At 39.4% G+C, this 8,849-nt stretch overlaps 1 protein-coding gene across 1 annotated transcript in view; it reads left to right on the top strand.

Moving 5' to 3' along the window:
- FSIP1 (fibrous sheath interacting protein 1) overlaps positions 1-8,849 on the top strand; it is a 193,088-nt gene that overhangs the window by 59,928 nt on the left and 124,311 nt on the right. The gene's annotated exons all lie outside the window — the stretch shown is intronic.

Below are 8,849 nucleotides of genomic sequence, written 5' to 3'. Positions count from 1 at the left end.
AAAAAAAAAAAAAAAAAAAAAAAAAAAAAGGCATATCAGAATATCAGCTTTAGAAAAGTAAATTTCTCTCCCATCCCTACATTTTAGTACTTCTTGGAATCTGATTTGGGTTTGGGTGGTAGACTAAAGAGAAAATATCTGATTGTGTAAGAGATTAATAACCCTGTACTCTAGCAGCTTTGTAAAAGTTTCACCAAATCATTTTCTGTACTATTATAGATGGCTGTCATCTTCTTGGACCATCCAAAGATTTAAGTATCAGTAGCCTATAGGTAATCCTTCTGTTTTATAGTAAGCCCTTCCTCTAAGCTATCAGTTGAGCGTTAGGGATCCAGCTTCATGCCAATTGAAGCAAGTTCAGGGGAAAGGAACAGTATGAAGTTGTTCCAAGGTGACAGTTTGGTGACTGGTTATATTTCTAATGGACAGGCACAGCTGCTCCCGACCCGTTAGATAGCAATAATGGTGCGTTTGTTCCCACTATTGATTTGAAATTCTGCAGTGGGATTAAAATTTTTGGAAAGCAGAGATAATTAGAATCTTTGTCCTCACTCAAATGTATCCCAGGACTTTGTTTTTTATTTTATTTTTTTATTTTTGAGACGGAGTCTCACTCTGTTGCCAGGCTGGAGTGTGACCTCGGCTCAGCTCACTTCAACCTGTGCCTCCTGGGTTCAAGTGATTCTCCTGCCTCAGCCTCCTGAGGAGCTGGGACTACAGGCGTGTGCCACCACGCTCAGCTAATTTTTGTATTTTTAGTAGAGATGGGGTTTCACAATGTTGGTCAGGATGGTCTCTATATCCTGACCTCATGATCTGCCTGCCTTGGCCTCCCAGAGTGCTGGGATTACAGGTGTGAGCCATCATGCCCGGCTGTATCCCAGGACTTAGACATGAGTTAGGCTAGTTCATGTTACTGAATTCTGTTTTTCAAAAAGGAGGAACCCTAGATGAGATAATAAAATGTTTCAGAGATACTCTTTGTTCTTTTCATGTTTCAGTTGATTTTTTTTGTTGTTAGATTTCAAGGGTAGCTAAAATATCAGAGATGAACTATGATCTTAAATAATAGAAAATGTCCTTTTTGTGGCTGTCAAATGAAGTGAGGCCTGTGAAGTCCAAGACACTGATATAGCCATCCAAAAGGTATATTTTTGGCAAAAATATACCATGAGAATGACCTGGTGACCCTTGTTTCCTCCCCTTCTTGAAAGAGACAGATAATTCAGAGATTTGTTTGTCCCTTAGGACTTCAAATAAAAAGCATGAATATGGTCAGAGTTTCTCATTATCAAGTCAATCACATTTTCAGAGTTCACATTTATAGTTCAGATAAGATTTTTAAAAAATAATGAAAAGAAAAGCCAGTACCTTACATTTCTGGTACATACTGAGATTATGTGTTTTTATGTGAAACAACATATATTTGGAAAGAAAAGAGAAAACAACATTTTGGGACTCCCATTGGATGCAGAAACAAAAATATAATGTAGTTGTTAAAAAGAAATTTTATGCTTCTTGCATGCAAAAAAAAAAAGAATATCTTTTGAGCTTTTGTTCAATTTCCCTTTGGCATTTCTTCATTTCTAACTAAAACCAGCACTGCGCATTGAATTTTCAAAGCAGAAATGCTAACATGGCAAATTATTTTAGGGATATTATTTTGGATTGGACTACTTTTTGAATAAATACACTGTATCTTGAATAAACCCTGTGTATCTATTTAGTTGATAAATGAGTTCCAATCAGTTGCTCACCCACAAATATTTGTAGTTCATATTCATTTTATTTTTAACTCTTCTGCAAACCATTAATTCATCAGTAATTTTTCTCTGTGCTTCTTAAGAAAGAATTTCTTTTAAGTGGAATGTAAATTTCTGTTTTTGAACAATTGATTCCGCATATATTGAATGCTCCTGGATGTAAGGAACTGTAGAGAACTTAAAGATGAATCAGGCAAATAAAATACTTTGGAATCAAAAATTCTCATTTCAAATTTGGTGCTAGCATTTAATAGTTCTGTGGACTTGGGCAATAATTAGAAGCTCTCTAAACCTCATTTTCCTTATTTATAAAATAATACTAACATTTTTTAGGGTTCTTGTAAAGAGTAGCTGAGTTAATAGATGTAAAGTATTTAGCACAGTGTCTGACACAACTCAGCCAATGTTATTATTATAAATGGTATAAAGAACTTATTTCTTTATGGGAGGTATTGAGTATACATAGAAAACTGTGGACAAGACAGCATAGGCAAGTGCCATAGAAAAGCTTTTTTTTTCTTCGAGAGACAAGATCTCGCTCTGTCACCCAGGCTGGAGTACAGTGTGCAATCATGGCTTGCTGCAGCCTTCACCTCCTGGGCCCAAGCAATCCTCCAACCTTACTCTCCCCAGAAGCTGGGACTGTAGATGCCATCACCAGCTAATTTTTAAATTTTTTTGTAGAGATGTGGTCTCATTGTATTGCCCAGGCTGGTCTTGAACTCCTGGCCTCAAGAGATCCACCTGTCTCAACCTCCCAAAATGCTAGGATTACAGGCATGAGCCAACCTCCCAAAGTGCTGGGGTAACAGGCTCATAGAAGCCTCTAAGTAAAGAACTGTGGTGGTTCAGAGGAGAGAGAGAGCACATCCAAGGAGTATTCAGAAAGTCTATTTCCATAAGTGAGGGGCAGGAAGACGAAGAGGAACTAGGGAAGGAGGCAGAGGGATCAGAGACACATAAGAAGACTAGCATTATGTATCATAAGGCTGAAAACTGGTGGCTTACAGCAGTGGTCCCCAACCATTTTTGGCATCAGGGATTGGTTTCCTGGAAGACAATTCTTCCATGGACCCAGGGAGGGGGATGGTTTTGGGATGATTTAAATGCATTACATTTATTGTGTACTTTATTTCTATTATTATTACATTGTAATACATGATGAAATAATCATACAGCTCACCATAATGTAGAATCAGTGGGAGCCCTGAGCTTATTTTGCTGCAACTAGATGGTTCCATCTGGGGGTGATGGGAGACAGTGACAGATCACCAGGTATTAGATTGTCATAAGGAGCACGAAACCTAGATCCCTCACATGGGCAGTTCATGGCAGGGTTTGCACTCCTATGAGAATCCAATACTGCTGCTGATCTAATGGGAGGTAGAGCTCAGGTGGTAATGCGAGTGATAGGGAGCGGCTGCAAGTACAGGTGAAGCTTCCCTTGTGCCTGCTGCTCACCTCCTGCTGTGGGGCTGCTGTTCCTAACAGGCCACCTGCCAGAACCATCCATGGCCTGGGGCTCGGGAACCTCTGCCCTACAGGACAAATTAAGCTCCCAGATGGGTTTCCTTTTGCTTACAAAGGATTTAAAGATACTTTTTAGCCAACATTTAAAAATTAGGTGAATTCCTATAAAAATCCAAATTTCTGGTTCTGTCTTGAAAAATTAAAATTAGAAAATATGCCAGCATCAGACCTAAATTCTTGCTTGGCAGTTACTGGATTGAGCTGAATAGCGACTGTTCTTTCTACAGGGCACAGGTTCTCTAGTTTGCCTCAGTTACTCACCACTCTTTGTATAGCGGGCCCTGAGGCCCACTTCATGCATTTATGTTACTTGTCCAGCCCTTGCAGAGACCATCAGTACATTTTTGAATGCCTGCTTATTTCATAGGAGACGCTATAGTGGCTGATGTAGTATCCAGCCTAGAATGAAGCTTGGTCTCTGACCTCAAGGCAGCTTGTAGGATACTGGAGGATATGATGTAAACATAGAACACGTTGTGGAGTGACTGTGAATGAAACAAGAACCACCACCAGATGGGCACTGATTGGATGAAAAGCACGGAAAGTGTATGCTGCGAGAGCACAGAGAAAGGAAAGGTTATCTGGTGAAGGTGTGATATTTTAAAAATGCCTTTGAAGATTTCTTTTTGTTGGTCAAGAAAACAGTTTCCTGAACAAGTTGAAACATAGACTTTCTGACTTACATGTGTATGATAACTATAAGGTGGTAAGCTGGTGTGCACATAGATTTAGGATGATAAATGTGGTTGAGTCAGAATAGTTTGAAGAACTCTAGGAATGTGGCTCAGAGATGAAGGAGGTGTTGGTCTCTGTGGAAAGGACAGATAAGAAGTCTTCTTTTCCTTATCGGCTGGCTGATTGTGATGTTCTCATATAGATGCTCTGGCCCAGCGCTTAACTTTATGGCACCATTTTAAAAGCAGCATTTGGCTTTTACATATCTGATTTCCTTAGTGTAAAACTAAGCATGTGGTCACGGTCAAAAGAAAGAATGGCATATTACTGTTGTTTCTGTAATGTGAATAATATGTGGTTGCAGTTTTTACATCTGCTTTTTATTTTCATTTTATCTTAGCAAGAGAACTAATTAAAGCAATTTTTCCCTAAGATCTGTGGTTTAGCTGTGCATACCTTTCTGAATCCATCTCGTAACTTTTAACAGATCGGTTCGTTCTTTCCACGTATTGTAAATCCCACCATAAAACTGAGTGATGTTCTATAATTTAGTTACCGTATTTCTTATTTGTAGATGTATTAGATTCCAGCTCTCTCCAGAAATATCTAAGATATAGGAGTTATGTAAGCATTCAGTTTCTTAAATCCTTAGCAACTGGATTCAATAATAATTCTATTCCATTTGGCTCTTTTATGCAAGTATAGTTTATTCATCTCTCATGCAATCAGTGTAAGTAAATCTAGAATTCCAGTTCATCATTATATATATTTTTTTCTGGTTGGGAAGGGCCTCAGAAATGACTCTCATTGACAGGAGGCATCACTGTGTTCTTAAACCAACTAGTTTAATTGAATATAAAGGTTTTCCTTACTTTTATTTATTTTCTTATTCTTAAAATATTGATTCAGTTGTACACAATTTGGTAAGCTCAAGAAAAAATTAGCAAACATTTGATTGAGGAAAATTGTAGTTTTTATTGATCTCTTTTCTTGCCAAGATCATGCTATTATTGCTGACAGCAATAATTAACTTTTCTTTTTTGGCCTCTTCCTATCTCAATATTAGCTAAAATTGAGGAAATACAGACCATTGTTTGACATGTAATTCTGAAAAATGTTTTATTATTGGGCCCAGGGATTTGTATAGTTCCAGTAATGGCCTTGGACTCCACTTGACCCCAGATGTACTTAATGTGTTGGTTGAGGGCAGGAATTTAGGGTTTTTAAAATGTATGTTAGTCACAGGCACAGAAATCTTATTGACCATCTGCTCATTTCCAAAACCCATAGAAGCCGCAGGAGCATGGATTTCTGGGTTGAGGAACAAATAAGACCTTACTTCCGAGGTCTTTACCTCCAGTGCCAATCTGTTAGATCTCCAGTTAAATCTGGGAAATTGCCCTTGCCACCTACATTTTACAGATTACTGTGAAGTTTATATTTTTTTGTTTTCCTGTGTTAAGCTTCTGATGTAGTCAAGTTTTCCTTCATTTTATGGCATTATTCCAAGGTGATAAAAACGATCTGCCTGAATATTTATTTTCCCTATTTTTGGTACTGCCAGGCACATGATCCATCTGATGACAAGAAATAGCAGGATCCTATGGAAATGTATAGCATTAGCTTGAAAACAGGACAAGCTGGCTTTCTTTAAGCAGCTTTGTCTTTTCCCAGTCCTTAATGCATGCCTTATTTGCATATCAGATAACTTAGGAAGCTCTGGGTAATTTCCTTTGCTTTTGACTTTTGAAAATTAGTTTATTTTGCTTCAAGGACCCCTTTTGGCCTAGTCAACACCACAGATACTTTTTCTAAGGATAAACTCAGAATCTCTTGGCAACCAATTCATCAAATCAACAAATGTCTGTTGACCTCGACCTCAGGGACATTTCTCTTCTTGTGGCATATCGAGGAGAGCTTTTACTGAGTTCTCCACAGAAGCATTCCTATATGACTCAGAAACACAGAAATGATATGTTGGTCAGAGAATCTGATTAAACATTTCTACTCTGAGAAATCAAGATATTTCTTGACGATCACGAAGACAGACAGTACTGGTTGGCACTCTGTTGTGAGAAAAGAATCTTTCCTGGTGCCACAGAGCTTTTTGAGTATGCAGCTGGTCAATATTTGCAGCATCAGTGGCTACCTTTTCCTGACCCCTCCTGGCCTCTGCTTTCATCATATAATATTTTTCAAGTATTTGAACTATATGGTTATGCCATCAGAGACCATGACAGAAGAAAGTTGCTATATATCCTTTGGGTCTAATTGTAGATAATTACAGACTCAGAAGTTATTAGAGGGGGAAGTCACTTTCTCAGAAGTAATAGAGACCCAGAAAGCGAAGGGGACTTCCTCAAAAGTATGCAGCTAACTGTTCCAGCAGAACTAGAGCTAGAATCCAACCTTCGGGCCTATACCTCTTAGGTGTGGAGAGTCACATTGTCAGAGCAGGACAGAAGTGGCCGTGGTAGAAAAATTTCTTAAAAATAAAAAACCAGTGGCTCACATCTGTAATCCCAGCACTTTGAAAGGCTCAGATGGGAGGATACCTTGAGCCCAGGAGTTCAAAATCAGCCTGGGCAATATAGGGAAACTTATTTCTTCTTCATAAAAAAAAACCCAGCCAGGAAAGGTGGTGTGCACTTGTAGTCCCAGCCTTTTGGGAAGCTGAGGTGGGATCTTGAGCCTTGAGGTTGAGGCTGTAGTGAGATGTGGCTGTGCCACTGTACTCCAGCATGGGCAGCAGAATAAGAACCTGTCTCAACATAAAAGGCTTATCTGCTTATAAAAATGATACATGTTTATTGTAGGAAATTCAGGAACTACAGTAAAAAATAAGAAAAATAAGATTAAATAATCAGGATTTTTACCAAGTTAATTACTGTTAAATTTTCTTCTAGTCTATTTCTCCTCTTCTCTCCTCTTCTCTTCTCTTCTCTTCCCAACCCTCCCTTCCCCTTCCCCCTTCCCTCCCCTCCCCTCTCCCTTCCCCTCCCCTCCCCTCCNTTGGGGTTACAAGATTTTGGACCTCTCTGCACCTCCATTTTCCTCCCTTCCCCTCTCCTCTCTGCCCCTCTCCTCCCCTCCCCTCCCCTCCCCTCCCCTCTCTGCTCACCCGTCCCCATCAGTTAGAGTTTTTGACAAGAAACACAAGGAATACCTAGCTTGGATTTTGAAGATAATTATACGAAGGGACTATTTATGTAGATTTAAAGGAGGTAACAAAGGATTTTGGGACACCCAAAGACTACCCACAGTGGACAAGGGGAAGAAAAAGTGTGTGAGAGCTCAATAAGAGCTGGAGTTGGGGGAGAAGAACTGGACATTTGAAGTTGTAATAATAGAGGATGTGGGCAAAAGGTTATCCAACCCCAGCCCCCTCAGCATGAGCATTTGAGCTATAGTTTCCAAACTCTGTTTCCTTGGCAACCTGAGAAGAGTTGGCATGCTCAATATGTTAGGACTTTGCTTATGCTAAAAATGATCCCTGGACTGGGAGACTTACAAAGACCTGATGGAGAAGCCATAGTTTGGGCATCTCTGAGTGCAGTGATTCTTGTGGCCGGGCGTGGTTCTTGCTGGGTCCTTGGACTCAGTGTGCCTATGGAGGCATTTCAAGAGATAATGGCTCCTGTGGGATATGAGGATTTTAAGACAGGCAGCTTATACCTCTTTTGCTCTTTATACCTATATTTTTTCAGCATGGACTGTAGCAAACACTTCCATTGAAAAGGGATGCTTGATACTGCCCTGCTGTGTTTCCTGTCTTCTGAGTAGAGTGGCTCCAAGGGTGAGCATGAATATGCAGCTGAATCTAAGAAAACTCTCCACATCTCAGGATATATCACTGCCCAAACTGAGATGCCAAAGCATGAGGAGAAGGAGAAAAATACCCCAAGCTCTCTCTTCTTCTGTCCTCTACTCTCCTAGAACTCCTCTCCTCACTTTGACTATCCTAACCCGAAGACCCAGCTCGAGGAGAAACACCTTGATTGTCCCAGCTTGTGGCAGCTGCTCACCATAGTTTATCATACTTCTTTTGAGGGACACCTGGGCTGTTTTCAGTTTTTAGCTGCCACGAACATTTGTGTACAAGGCTTTAGTCATATATTTTAATTTCTCCATGATAAATTCATAGGAGTTGAATTTTTGGGCCACAGAATTGACAAAAAGTTAAATGATTGACAAAAATTTAACTTTTAAAGAAATGGCCAGTTTTTCAAAGTGGCTGTGCATTGCAGACAGTGTAAGAGAGTCCTCCTTTTTTCCCACATTTCCAGCATTTGGTGTTCACAGAGTTTTTCAGCTGGGCCGTGGTAGTGGCTATGTAGTATTATCTCGTTGTGGTTTAATTGCATTTCCCCATGACTAATGATGTTGAGGAGGTTTTCATGTTCTTGTGTGTCATGCACAGAGCTTCTTTTATGAAGTATCTGTGCAAGTCTTTATAGAATTTGATTGTCATTTGATTAATTATTATTGTCTATTTTATTATTTTTATTATCGAGTTGCTGAAGTTCCTGATATATCCTGGATACAAGTCCTCTGTTGGATTTGTATGTTATGAACGTTTTCTCTTGGTCAGTGGTTTGTCCATTTTCTCAATGGTGGCTTTGGATAAAACAACATTTAAAAATACTGCTAAATGCAACTTATAATTTTTTTTCTCTGTGCCTTCTCTTTGCTTGCCCCAAGATTTAAAAAAAAATCATAGTTGTAGATTATTAAAATAATTCCATTTAAAACTGAAATCCACTGTGGAGGTTTTTCAGATTACCATGTGTCCTACTTCATAGCAGGTATATCTTCATAAAAGTTTGTAAAATGGGCCGGGTGCGGTGGCTCACGCTTGTAATCCCAGCACTTTGGGAGGCC

Source organism: Cebus imitator, unplaced genomic scaffold (assembly GCF_001604975.1).
Source record: "Cebus imitator isolate Cc_AM_T3 unplaced genomic scaffold, Cebus_imitator-1.0 Scaffold70, whole genome shotgun sequence".
Lineage (NCBI taxonomy): Eukaryota > Metazoa > Chordata > Mammalia > Primates > Cebidae > Cebus > Cebus imitator.
This window is presented reverse-complemented; position numbering and strand designations above follow the sequence as displayed.